Source organism: Erinaceus europaeus, unplaced genomic scaffold, assembly GCF_950295315.1.
Source record: "Erinaceus europaeus unplaced genomic scaffold, mEriEur2.1 scaffold_436, whole genome shotgun sequence".
NCBI classification, from domain to species: Eukaryota; Metazoa; Chordata; class Mammalia; order Eulipotyphla; family Erinaceidae; genus Erinaceus; species Erinaceus europaeus.
In genome coordinates this window covers 32128-47333 of record NW_026647786.1, presented here as the reverse complement: position 1 = coordinate 47333, position 15206 = coordinate 32128, and the positions used below count along the sequence as shown (strand labels likewise).

Here is a 15206-nt window from a genome sequence, read left to right as displayed (position 1 = left end):
TTGGGTGGTGGGAATTGTGTGGAGTTGTACCCCTTCTGCCTTATTTTTGTTCATTAATCCTTTCTTAAATAAAAAATTAAAAAAAAAATTTACAAATAAAAAAAAATGCTGCTGTAAAAATCAAAATACGCATAGCTTTTCAAATGTTTTCATACCCTTTTACCTAAGGATTTTATGTCCATTTTTACTTGTGAGTAATCTCCATACTGCCTTTTCATAATGCTAAAGCAATTTACCTTCCCAAAAATAATATAGAAAAAATTACTTTTTGCTCTTCCATGCCAATACTTTTTATTTTATTTTATATAATTATAAATAATTTAATAAAAATTTACAGGATTGTAAGATTGCAGGCTATAGGTCTAAACCATACCCATGAGCTAAGTTCTGGCCCCATCCCTTCCTAATGATAACGGTAGATCTCACAAAAATTGTTGAAAAATGTACAGTTATAATTTGTGTTAAAGTTATCAGTGTTAGGGGAATGTTACAGATAAGACCAGTGGGGCTTGTCATGAAACGTTAAAATCCAATGAGGCACCTAGATCTTTGATTCACTCCAAGGACTGCAAAATAAAATTTTAATTCTAGTGAGATATTGCTTCATTTAGTTTTATCACATTAAGATTTCTGAAATAGCATGATAGTTACAACTGGTGAATTGTTATCTTACCTTCAAATCTAGTTCAATTTTATTTGGCTCATAGGTTTTTCTTTTTTTTTGAAATTTTGAAATACACTATCTTATCTGCCTAGTTCTAATTCAATTACACTCATCAGTTAATCATCTTTATCCAAAACAGGAATGCAATACATTCATAAATTTTTGAATTGCTTTGTGTTTTACTTTGACTATAATCTAAACAATTAATACTTGTCCAAAAATACTACATGTGGAGTCCAATCAATACTTTATTCTGAAAATGTGTCATCATGCAGGCATTTAACTGATTGTACATATATTACTTAATGCTACAAACTTTCTATCTCCCTCCTTCTTCATGGTCTATTAGGCAATGTCTAGACAAGTAGGTAATTTTGTCAGTTACCTCTGGATACTTGAACTGTAAAATAATAATCTTCACAGGAGGATAAAAAGTTTTATTTCTAAAGGAAAATTTTCCAGTGAAGCTAAACTAATCCTGTGTGGTGGTTGGTTCTTAGCAGTAATTTCCTGAATTTGATGTTTCTCTTCACATGAACGGACTTTACTCTGTGCATGTTTTAGTGAACTTCACATAGTCAAAGGCTGTACTTAATGGCTAGTCATCAAGCAGAACCATAAATCTTTGTGTGTGTGTGTGTGTGTGTGTATCTGTTAGAGGTAGAGTAGAGGAAATAGAACAGGGTAGGCTTGTGTGGCAGGAAACAGACTAGTATAAATATACATTGCCATGTGGTTAACAGAGTTTATAAGAATGAGAACAAAATAACTTTAGTATTTGCCTCTAAGACCTATAAAATCGCAGGGATCTCGAGCATACAGAATAGAGAAACATATGGTCCAACAGGCACTCAAAAGTCACAAGCTTCTGTTTCTTCCATAATTTTAAAATACCTTGATCTAATAATTTAAAAATAGAATTGTGCTCAGCTTCACTTTCAATATTATTTAAATGAATTTTTCCTGATTTTTATGGACTATTCTACTTCAAATCCATTCTCATCATATTCTTTTTTGTTACCTTAAAAATCATTTTGTTGGGTGAAATAATGATTTACATGACAGGTGTTGATACATTGGTGGGCTCATATCTCCCAGTGATAGTTATCTGCACACCTTTCCCATCAGGAGCCCATGTTCCTCTTTATCATATTCACTAGACACCTGATGTCATCTCTCTATTCCCCTATGCCTAGAGCTCATTACTTTGCAGCAGTATATCCTACCCAGTTTCACCCTTGTTTTCCCTTTCTTCATATATATAATTTTAATTTATGAAAAAGAAACACTGACAAAAACCACAGGATAAGAGAGGTACAACTCCACACAATTCCCACCACCAGAACTCCATATCCCATCCCCTTCCCTTATAGCTTTCCTATTCTTTATCCTTCTGGGAGTATGGACCAAAGGACATTATGGGGTGCAGAAGATGGAAGGTCTGGCCTCTGTAATTGCTTCCCCGCTGAACATGGGTGTTGACAGGTCAATCCATACTCCCAGCCTGTCTCCCTCTTTCCCTGGTGGAGCAAAGATCTGAGAAAGTGGGGCTCCAGGACACATTGGTGGGGTCCTCTGCCCAGGGAAGTCCAGTTGGCATCATGGTAGCATCCGGAACCTGGTGGCTGAAAGAAAAGTTAACATGTAAAGCCAAAAAAATTGTTGACTAACCATGAACCCAAAGGCTGGAATAGTGCAGATGAAGAGTTGGGGGTCTCCATTTTGTAGAAAGTTAGTAGGCCTATTTTATTTACATTCTAAAGGGCTCATGGCTATATTAGTGTTTTTTTTTTGTTGTTGTTTGTTTTTTTCTGAGCCTGACATCTGATATGCAGGAGGATCCAAGTTATTGTCTGGGGAGATGATGTCATGGCTGCATAAAGGACCAGAAAACTGTATCAGGGAAGAGAGTAACTCCCAAATATGGGAAAGGTGTATAAATGTTGTTGACTATAAACTGCAATGATTTGATATGATCTGGGGCCCATATTCAGCTTAGGACCCTATGTGACCTCTGCATCCCTGTAAATCTGAGCTCACATTCTGTGATCATGAGTAGGAATGTTCCAAGCTGCCCCAGTAACAGGACCCATCTTCCTCTGGTGTAGTATAGAGTATGTTGTCCATTCTTCCTTTGGAGGATAGAACCTTCTCTACCATTGTTGATCCAAGTTGAGGGCAAGGTACTATGGGGGCCAGGAAGTGATCTATTGTGTTTTTCCTGATAGAGATGACAAATAACAATGGAGAGAAAGATTATTTGAGGCCTAGGCCCATCATGTCTGTTTGGGAATCTTAAGACTCCCTGACTAGGGCCCCAGCTGATGGGGTGGCCTGATAGTGACTAAAGAGTCATCGTTAAAGTATGCTAGTCTCTTGCTATTATTTAGCTTTTGTAGTCCTTGCATTCAGAAGGTTAACTTTAGAGTGAGTGAGGGAAGTATAATAGGAAGTAGGTGAGGTGGGTATCTAAGTCTAAGTAGATACTATTTCATTATGAATTTTATGGTATCTTTTTAGGTCTTTCTACTTGCTTGCTGCATATACTTACTCACTGTAGACTACTGTGCACTTTTGCTTTCAGGTATATATTCTGCCCTAATTTATGGATACATGTGAACATATGTCCTATCTCATGGGAACGGGTCTAACTCTAGGTTTTGGGACTTTGTTAGGAAGTGAATCACCTGAAATAGAAAGTCAGGCATGGAATGTCAACCCTTCAGCCTCATTACTTAGGTGAGACCTTTCCTTTCATAGGATTTTCTTTTGCTTCTTAAGTATCAATTTTAAATGAGATAATCCAGTATCCATCCATTTCACTCTGGGTTATCTGTTATCTTTTTTTCCTGATAATATGATTATATAAACACTCTGCTGAAAACATCATTTGCCTACTCCAAAGCAGATAGGTCAACCTCTTGACTTCTTTTGCACACCACTAGACCTAGTGATTTAACAACTATAAATAAATACAGTTTATGCAGTATTTTAGTAGTGAAGATTGTTTGCTACTAGAGAGTCACTTCAATAAATGTTATGCATTATTTATGTTGATAATTACTCCTTTTGCTGTCATTGTATAAGTTTCACCTCAATTAACTATATAATATTTGATTTTACATTTAAAATAATTCCAACTCTAGCTGTGGAGAAGGCATAACGTTTTATGCAACAGACTCTCATGCCTGATGCTCTGAGGTCCTGGGTTCAATCCCTGGCACCAGAATTGGTTAAAAAAAGACAAGAAAAAAACAAGTATTTAAGTTTTTACTTCTCTATAATTGATTGAAATTGTTGGTGGTCTCCAAAATATTACTTCAAGTACATCTCTATGAATTTATTTTTATCAGTTTCTCACAGAAGTATATCCTAATTGCCTATATTTTGGGGAAGATTAATAAAGAATGAGGAAAATAATAAGATACCCATATATAGGGACACAATTTTAAATCTCATATCCTATGAAAAAGAAGTCCTTTCTTTATAGAAACAATAGGTTGAAGATGATGAGTTACTACAGTGAATGTTGACATTTATTTCATGATAACCATCGCAATTTATTTCCGTCCTAGAAATTGTACCCTAAGAAGCATCTTAAATATAAAGAAAGTGTAATATGTCTTACTGATTTTTTCTTTTTACTGATAACACTCAATCTCATGCAAATCTTTATCTAAACAACAAAAAAAAGACAATATCTTACTTTTGTGTGTGTGTGTTCTTTCCTGTACAACAGTCCTTTTCAAGTAGATGCTTAATTCATGTTGTCACATAGCATTCTTATACATTCCTTCTAATCCTCTTCAATATCCTCTTTTTCTGGTTTGGCTCTCTTATCATCTAAATAAATGAACTTTCCAGATCTAAACTGTAAGGTCCTGGGGCCATAGCTTCCAAATTACTTGTCACATCCTGTCACACATAGTTTGCATACTTGCCAACAATACATACCTCTATGCAATGTGTTTATATTACTAATTAAACTATCCCTGCTTGGGGCATAGTGACTATATACTAATTATGAAAGTAATGTATTCTCTATATTAAACAGGCATAGCACAAATTCACTTATTGTTTGATATTTCATCAATTAGATATGTCATGTTTGACTACGAAAATGGGGGGGGGTTAAGATAAAATTCCCCAAATCATTGAGACAAAAACAATACCAAATTGAATGATATGGATTTATATATTTACTCTACCATTTGTGCTATAAAACACTGGATTAATGAATTATTTAAATAAGAAATGGGAAATTTAAATAATTCTAACAAGGAGATGTAAAATTTTGAGGCATGGAAGATGTGAAAATAGTAGGAATTAAATGGAATAATTTAAAAAGTTAACTGAAGGAAAAATTAGAGAAGACAAAGTAGGAAATTAAGGAGGAGCATAAAAATATTATATAACAGAGACATTATAAAATCAGAAATCTGAGGGTGGAATTCTATATCAGAAAGTGTGGAGAAAGGAGCCCTGTACAGTATCAGTGAGAATGTAAATTGTTATAGTCACTGTGAAACTCTGTATGGATTTTCCACAAAAGATAAAAATAGGGAGTCGGGCTGTAGCACAGCGGGTTAAGCGCAGGTGACACAAAGCACAAGGACCGACATAAGGATCCCGGTTCAAACCCCGGCTCCCCACCTGCAGGGGAGTCGCTTCACAGGCGGTGAAGCAGGTCTGCAGGTGTCTATCTTTCTCTCCTCCTCTCTGTCTTCCCCTCCTCTCCTCTCTCCATTTCTCTCTGTCCTATCCAACAACAACAACAACAACAATAATAACTACAACAATAAAACAACAAGGGCAACAAAAGGGAATAAATATAAAAATAAATAAATAAAAATAAAAAAATTAATAAAAAAAAACCAAAAAAAAAAAGATAAAAATATAGTAATATGACCCACCAATTTGATTTAAGTTTATATATTTACTGGAAACAAGATTACTATCTTGACAAAATATCTGCATCCTCATGTTCACTGTAGCATTATTTATAAAAGCCAAAAAATCCTGGAAACAACTTAAGTTCCTATAAATATGAATGAATAAAAAATGTGGTCATACACAAATGTTGGTGTGCTTCTAGTTCTGCTTCTGGGATCTAGTTCTGCTTCTGTTACATTGCTTGACATTGTGGTCTTTTTACATGATCTTTCTGTTACATTGGTTTGGTCTCACTTCCCCCCACCTCCGGGAGATTTGGTTTAGGCCTTGCTAGTTTTGCTTCTCCCTTCTCCCCGCCCCCTATCTTATGAACTTCCTGATTCCTGCCGCTGCCGCCAGAGGAGGAGGATGCAGGACAGAATTTGTGGTAATTAGATTACATTAGTTTTTGAATCATTGCTCCTGAATAAAGAAATACTGCTTCTCTGCTCAACCGTGTGTCTGCAAGTCTCTGTCTACCACTGCGAAGCTAGCCCGGCCTACTGGCACCCGAACTCTAATAACACACAAATACAATACAGTTAATAATCTGAAAAATCTGTACATGTTTTAAAATTATAAATTAGGAGGAAACCTATATACTTTGTAAATAAATTTATATTATCTTTATATCTGAACAAAGTGTCTTTATTCAATTCTTTCCTATGGAAGTTACAAAAGCAATAAATATAGCCATGGAAGTCTCATAAACTTATATAACACTCTCCAAAGAATTATCCAATTAGAAAAGATTTATTGTGTCATAAATTAGTTATGGTTATCTGATGTAAAGATTCTCCCAATTTTATATGACTTGATTCTCTTTTGAACAAAGTTAAAGAGTTAACACCAACATAGTTGCTCTCTATATCAAAGGACTTCTTCCAAATATTACCACCTGATACAACTGCATAAGTAGTACTTATGTTTTAACTCAGCCTTGATATTAGCTTACCTAGGCATTTGGGTATTCTCTTAATGTAAATCTCTGGTTGGCCTTTTATAAATCTTTGTTTGTAAAATGTGTATAATGTGAGTTAGATAAATCCCCAGAGAAGAGTCAGGGGTCATGATTTATATTCTAAACAAAATGAAGTAAATACTTGTTATTCATAAGCCTTGGGTACAGTTGTAAAAATAGTAGCTGCTCTTAAGGAATATGTTAGATGGGAAAAATAAGGCTGAGCATCTTGTATTTAGGTTTGTCAGTAAACATGTGACAGGTTTTTATTAATTTAAGTCATTTGCCCAAGTGTACCACATTGTTTGTTACTAACTTTGACTTCCATGAGGAAATAATATTCAATAATGCAAGCCATTTTAATTAAATGAAATGTAAATTGTGTTAGTACACTAAACATCATATACATGTATATACAATTAGAAGACAGTATTTATGCAGTAACTCAAGAATTCCTCTGAGATACAAGCTTAGGAACAATTATTTGGTTGGAAAAGGAATGAAGTTGGAATATTCACAAAAATAACAAATATTTTACATTTTATGTTGTTTGATGTGTCTGGTAGTAACTTTCATAATCTCCTTCAATAGTAACTAATTATTAAAGTCCAAACTTAAAAGAGTGGAAGGAGGAAAAAAGTAAGAAGACAGGTTCTTGTTAGGGCAGAGAGTCCCAAACCTCTGAACTGAGATTGAGTGAAGTGCTGTGGTCTTAATAGGCACCATTTGGGTCAGGCTTGGGTGGAGGTTCAGCCCTACACATAATGCAATTATGAACTGTGAACTCTTCCTTTGAAGAAATTTGTGAATGGCTTAAATGTACCTAATCCAAATCCAGTCAGACTAGAAGTTTTAGGTGAACTTACTATTTTAATACCTCAGGGAATGAAGCATAAGATTAAAGATAATAGTAAGTACAGAAGTCTGAAAACAAGAGAAGGGGAAGTCTACCACCAGGGCATAAGGACATAACATATGTCCTGCTGAAAATTATTCACCATTGTGGAGGAATTCTTTGTTGTTATGAGTCTACTTAACTCACTCTGTACCAGTGGATTAAACATTTTGGGATCAACTTGTTCACTTACTACTGGGCCAATAATGAGGTGCAAAGACTCTAGATGGTGCATGTGAGCAATCTGATAGAAGACTACCTACATCCAGGAACCAAGGGGTTTGAGCTAACCGCTTAGACTGATTTTGACGTGCCAAATGCAGTTTATAGATATCAAAGTTGAAGACAAGCTTTGAAGAGAAGATCCCAGTTTTCTTTGTGGATTATTTGGAAATATCTTTGCCATTGTAGGAATGATTGTGGTATGTTTTTCTTGTGCATGATAGAAAGGAAAGGCAAGAAAGTTTCATACTGGTAGTAGTTTTTAAAAGACTCTTAGATGAAGAATTCTGGATGTGTGGCTATGGAGTGATAGCAGACTTACTTCACTCTTCCCAACCAACTAGGAAATGCAACAAAAATTACCTGAAAACTCAACAAAGTACAACCAGGATTTCTTCAGAAACTAGTGAGGTCTGGCATTAAATTGGGAGTTACCTAGTAAAGCAAATGCTGGTGGCAGGAAAATAGATCTGGATGCTTAGCCTATGAACTGAGCAACGACAGTGTACTGAACTGCCCACTAGTGTTTAAGGAAAAAAGTCTGGTTGCAAGTAAAGCCTTCTAAGAGTCTCACTCTCCCACATCTAGCTAGAAATATAAATAAAAGCCAACTTCCACAGGCATGGCTAGAATTAATAGCTGAAGCAAGGTATTCCTAGGGACTGAGTTAAAGAACAATAAGTTTTTTAAAAATCAACTAAAAACTCACCAATTTACAGCTTCTTAAGTAACTCACTTAACCATAAGAGTCTGACTAGACTGAGCAAGAATTTCTCAAAACTTAAGAACCTGTGCTCAGTGGCAGCAAGCACTATTTTGATAAATACAAAACAGAGTAAATAGTCAGAAGAAGGAAGGTAAGGAATTTCTGAGACCAGAATCTTGCTTTTCTTTTTTTAAAAGTTAGGGAGAAAGGAATTTTCCAAGGTTGCTATCTCCCACAGAAACTAGATCAATAGCAAGGAAATCTATCTTTGTTTTGATCTATCTTTTGGTAGTTCAAAGACAGGAAATCAACCTGGTAACACAAGTTAAATCCTCCCCCACCACACACAACCACCACCACCAGCACCACCACCACCACCACTACCACCAAAATATATAAAAAGAGAAATACAAACCTAAGCCACACATAATATGAGTTTCCCAAATTCTATTATTTTTTCTAGATTTTTACTTATCTCATCATTTGGGGTTTCTGCCATTGATATCTATGAATTTCTCAGATTCCATATTGTGTTCAAAAAACTAAATTTAACATTCCTGAACTCTAATAATTTTACTAGAGAATTACAAAGTACAGGGGAAAAGCTCCACCAGAACTGCAGGGCATAAAGGGCACTTTGAATGTAATTCAGGCTGAGGTAAGATGACCTGGAAGTACAATAAATCAGGTGGAGGAGAGAATATCAATACTAGAAGACACAATCACCATACTCTGTGAATTTAAAGCTCTTAGAGAGGAAAGGTTTAGGAAAAATGAAGCACTTCTCTATAAAATGACAGACTCCATTAGGAAGATAAACAACAGGGAGTTGGGCAGTAGCACAACAGTTAAGCTCAGGTGGTGTAAAGCACAAGGACTGGAGTAAGGATCTTGATTCAACCCCCTGGCTTCCCACCTGCAGGGGAGTTGCTTCACAGGCAATGAAGCAGGTCTGCAGATGTCTACCTTTCTCTCCCTCTCTCTGTCTTCCCCTCCTCTCTCCATTTCTCTCTGTCCTATCTGACAACAATGACATCAAGGACAACAAAAAGGGAAAATGAATGAATGAATGAATGAATAAGAAAGATAAACAACAGAGTTACTGGAATCCCTGAGGAAGAAGAGAGGGAGAGATGAGTAGAGAACACATTTAAAGAAATTATAGCAGAAAATTTAGAATATATAAATAAAGAAGGTAAATGCACAACTAAATTCCTTGAATCCAAAATTGCACACACCAAAACACATCATTCAAAAACTGTCCAAAATCAAGGACAAGGAAAAAATGTTGAAGGCTACAAGGGAAAGGAAGAAATTCACATACAAAGGCGAAACCAGGGAGTCGGGAGGTAGAGCAGTGGATTAAGTATCAGTGATACAAAGAGCAAGGACAGGCATAAGGATCCCAGTTCAAGTCCCTGGCTTCCCATCTACAGGGGAGTTGCTTCAAAAAGGTGAAGCAGATCTGCAGGCGTTTAGCTTTCTCTCTCCCTTTCTGTCCTACTTTCCTGTCTTCATTTCTCTCTGTCCTATACAACAATGACAACAATAATAACTACAACAATAAAACAACAAAGACAACAAAAGAGGATAAATTTTTTTTTAATCTTAAAATAAAAAGGCAAAACCATCAGACTTTCATCATATTTCTCATCACAAACCCTATCAGGAAGAAGGAAGGGGGTGGGATGGCATATTCAAAGTATGAAGAGATAAGAATTGCCAACAAAATGTATCATATCCTGCAAAATTATTTTTCCAATATGGAGAAGTAAAGATCTTTTCAAATATTCAGAAACTGAAAGAATTCACCAGTACTAATCCTGCCTTCCAAGTATTACTGAGAACATTTCTATACAAAAAGAAGCAAAGGAATTATAACTTTTAAGGAAAGGACAGTATTAAAACCAGGAACACAACAAAAAATGGGGGAAAAAGACACATGGAAGGGGAGAGGAAAATAGTGGGAGCAGCATAGTCCAATGTTGGTGAACCAAGCCAAACATAAAAATATCTGTTGTTGGGAGATGGGTAGTGGTGCAGGGGGTTAAGCAAAAAGGGCACAAAGCATAAGGACTGGCATAAGGATCCCAGTCTGAGCACCCATATCCCCACCTGCAGGGGATTCCTTCACAGGCTGTGAAGCAGGTTTGCAGGTATCTATCTTTCTCTCCCCTCTCTGTCTTTCCCTACTCTCTGTCCTATCCAACAACAATGGCAGCAATAATAATAACAACAAAGATAACAAGGACAACAAAAGGGGAGAAATAAAAAATAAAGTTTCTAAAAATATATGTTGTTGATATAGTTGTTACACCTTACATTTATCAATAATCATGATAAATGTAAATGGCTTAAATTCATCAGTCAAAAGACTCAAGTGATGGAATGGACTAAAAAGCAAGACCCATCTATTCTGTGTCTCCAGGAAACATGGATCTAAAATAAAACAAACAGAAGGTCTGGGTGATAACCTGGCAGAAGATACTCCAATCCAATAAATCAAAAAGTGAAGAGTAAATACTTAATGATATAACATAAAGGGGTAGCTTAATAAATAAGGACAGAAAGGTGGAAAAAATAGAAATTAAGACTTGCTGTAGAGAATTGCACCAATCAAAGGACTCTGGGAAAGGAGAAGGAGACATGGAGTGGAGGAAAAGTTGAAATCCTGTTGCTTGGTGCATGAGGAGATAATTAATTGTACCCAAGTGTCTACAACTATACTGTAAACCATTTCCTCCTCAATGTAATAATATGAAAAATTATCACATATATAAATATATAATTAAAAATTAAGCCACTAAGAAATTCAAGTTTGTAAATTAAAATGTTTGAGTCAAATAATCAGCCCATTTGTAAAAATCTTAGGGTTTAAGAAGGCAATAAATAGTTATTGCTATAATTGCATTATTTGGCAATTGGGTTAACTTTGAAACATCCCTTTGTTAGGATTCTTAACCCTCTAAAACAGCAGGAACCTCCCACTTCCTCTATAGAGCCTATATTTCCCCGAGTCCTGGAATCTCTAGGGTGGGGCTCACTTACCTGCATGCTTCTCTCAATTCATACCAAATGATATTGCATCTGCTGATCCCAACCTAGTCAATGCAATGAGTACCACCTCAGCATGCTTCACTTCAGACTGTTTCCAGAGACTTTCAGGAGTGGCATGTCAACACTTCACTGTCATTATTCCATGAGACCTTTCCTTTCACAGTATTCTCTAATTCCATTCCCAATGGTTCACTTACTAACAAAGTCCCAAAACCTGGATATAGACCAGGTCCCGTAAGATAGAGCATATGTTCATATATACCTGAAAGCAAAAGTACACAATAGTCTGCAGTGAGTCAGTATAAAGTGCATCATGAAATAGTGTCTACTTAGACTTAGATACCTGCCTCACCTACTTCCTATTATACTTCCCTCACTCACTCCAAAACTAACCTTATCAAAACAAAGACTGCATAAGCTGAATAACGGCAAGAGACTGGCATACTTTAATGATGTCTCTTTAGTCACTATCAGGCCATCCCATCAGCTGGGGCCCTAGTTGGGGAGTCTTGAGATTCCCAAACAGACCTCAAATAAATCCCTCTCCCTATTGTTACTGGTCATCTCTATCAGGAACAAAAAAGTAGACCCCTTTGTGGGCCCCTCATAGAACCTTGCCCTCAACTTGGATCAAGAATGGTAAAGAATGTTCCATCCTCTGAAGGGAGGCTGGACAACATACTCTATGCTACACCTGAAGAAGATAGGTCCTGATATTGGGGCAGCTTGGAACATTCCTACTCGTGATCACAGAATGTGAGCTCAGAGCTACAGGGATGCAGAGGTCACATAGGCTACTAAGCTGAATATGGGCCCCAGATCACATCAAATCGATGGAGTTTATAGTCAACAACATTTATACACCTTTCCCATATTTGGGAGCTACTCTTCTGCTGGGGAATTATGCAGATGCAGTCACATCTGCCAAGCTGTCCCCTCAGGCTTTGCCACTTCCCGTGATATTCTCGCAGTGCCTTTTTCAACCAATCCTTTCCCTACACATCACTCCTGGTTGTTGCCCTATAAAGCCCTTCTCCTTCCATCCCTCACTCTTTTGCCGGCCTTTCACTTAGGTGATTAGACACAAGGGAGGGTGGTCCGGGAGGCGGCCATTTTTGCTACCTCCTCGTGGCCCAAACCACTGCGCTCTCACTCAACTCTGAAGTGCCCGTGTGAATAAAGATTTGTGTTCCCTCTTCGCTCCGTATCTCCTCTCTTTCTTCTCTGCAGCACAGCCTGAACCTCTTCCCTGATCCAGCTTTCTGGTCCTTTTTCCTGCCATGACATCATCTTCCCAGACTATAACTTGGATCTGTCTGCATATCAGATTTCAGGCTCAGGAGAAACAAAGAAAAAAAAAAAGAAAACTAAAAAAGAAAGGAAAAGAAAAACTAGTATAGCCACAGGCCCTTTGGAATAAATTAAAATATGCCTAGTAGCTAGCTACAAAACAGAGGACCCCCCCAACTCTTCATCTGCACTATTCCAGCCTTTAGATTCATGATTAGTCACAATTTGCTTGGCTTTATATGTTAATTCTCTTTTGAGCCACCAGAGTCCAGACTATAGCATGATGCAGCCCAGACTTCCCTGGACAGACAATCCCACCAATGTGTCCTAGAGCTTTGCTTCCTCAGAACTCTGCCCCATTAGGAAAAGAGGGGCAGGCTGGGAGTGTGAATCAACCAGTCAATGCCCATGTTCATCGGGGAAACAATTACAGAAGCCAGACCTTCCACCTTCTGCATCCCACAATGACCTTGGGTTCATAATCCCAGAGGTTTAAAGAATAGGAAGGCTATCAGGGGAGAGGATAAAAAATAAATGAGTAAAAATACAAATAAGCATATACATGTGATCATTGTATGGATGATATGATGCATATAATGAAAAATTAATTTTCCATAAGTTTTCTTCATAAATGGATCATCATATTTTATATTTATATTTTCCATTACAGACATGTCTGTGATGCAGTTCTCATCCATCAAAACTGAGAAATGTTATGCATGTACAAACTGTTGTATTTGCTGGCGACTGTAAATCATTAATTCTCCAATAAAAGGAGATGAAAAATAAGAAAGAAAACTTTTCCACCCTTGAAATTTGTTCTAAGAAAGTTTTACTCTATTGGTAAGAGTTCATAAAATTTTGGTTACTGGATGTTTTTATATTACCTTCATATTATAGGAAGGAATGTTGCATATTAAGTCAACTTTATTTTATTAAAGTGGCAAATATTAAGTAAATTGTTTTAAAAATAACAAACACATCTATTTACTTAAAAATCCTGATTTGAAATGAAAATGAAGACACAACCTATCAAAATATTTGGGACACAGCTAAAGCAGTATTGAGAGGGAAACTGATAGCCATACAATCACATATTAAACAACAAGAAGAAGCTCAAATGAACGACCTTACTGCACACCTCAAGGACTTAGAGGAAGAGGAACAAAGGAACCCTAAAGCAACCAGAAGGACAGAAAACACTAAAGTTAGAGCAGAAATAAAGAACATCGAAAATGAAAGAACCATACAAAAGATCAATGAAGCCAAATGTTGGTTCTTTGAAAGATTAAACAAAATTGACAAACCCCTATCCAGACTCACCAAACAAAAAAGAGACAAGACTCAAATTAATAGAATTGTAAACGATGCAGGAGATTTCACAACTGACACCACAGAAATCCAGAGAATTCTGCGAAACTTCTATGAAGAACTATACGCCACCAAGCTACAGAATCTAGAAGAAATGGAACAATTCCTAGAAGCATATGCCCTTCCAAAACTGAACCAAGAAGAACTACAAAATCTAAATGCACCAATCACAGACAAAGAAATTGAAACCATTATTAAGAATCTCCCCAAAAACAAAAGTGCTGGACCAGATTGCTTCACAAATGAATTCTACAAAACGTTCAGGAAACAGTTAGTACCCATACTTCTTAAGCTTTTCCATAAGATTGAAGAAACAGGAATACTCCCTTCCACCCTCTATGAAGCCATTATCACCCTGACACCAAAAGCTGATAGGGACAGAACAAAAAAGGAAAACTACAGACCAATATCTCTGATGAACATAGATGCCAAAATATTAAACAAGATCTTGGCCAACCTGATACAGCAACATATCAAAAAGATTGTTCATCACGACCAAGTGGGATTCATCCCAGGAATGCAAGGCTGGTTCAACATCCGTAAGTCAATCAATGTCATTCACCACATCAATAAAATCAAAACCAAAAACCACATGATTATCTCAATAGATGCAGAGAAAGCCTTTGACAAAATCCAACACCCATTCATGCTCAAAACTCTATAAAAAATGGGAATAGATGGGAAATTCCTCAAGATAGTGGAGTCTATATATAGCAAACCTACAGCCAACATCATACTCAATGGACAGAAGCTGAAAGCATTCCCCCTCAGATCGGGGACTAGACAGGGCTGTTCACTGTCCCCACTACTCTTCAACATAGTATTGAAAGTTCTTACCATAGCAATCAGGCAAGAGAAAGGAATCAAAGGACTACAGAGTGGAAGGGAAGAAGTCAAGCTCTCACTATTTGCAAATGATCTGATAGTATACATAGAAAAACCTAAGGAATCCAGCAGAAAACTACTGGAAGTAATTAGGCAATATAGCAAGGTATCAGGCTACAAAATCAATGTACAAAAATCAGTGGCATTTCTTTATGCAAACACTAAATCTGAAGAAGAAGACATCCAGAAATCACTCCCCTTTACTGTTTCAGCAAAATCAATA

General features: G+C 36.7%; 1 long non-coding RNA gene across 1 annotated transcript in view; it reads right to left on the bottom strand.

Moving 5' to 3' along the window:
- Positions 1–1395: 1395 nt before the first annotated feature.
- Positions 1396–15206, bottom strand: part of LOC132536471 (uncharacterized) — a 45171-nt gene continuing 31360 nt past the window's right edge. The window contains exons 2-3 of the long non-coding RNA XR_009548033.1: positions 2419–2537; positions 1396–2289 (exon numbers count right to left, since the gene is read on the bottom strand). This is a non-coding gene — a long non-coding RNA (uncharacterized LOC132536471). The remainder of the gene's footprint in view (positions 2290–2418; positions 2538–15206) is intronic.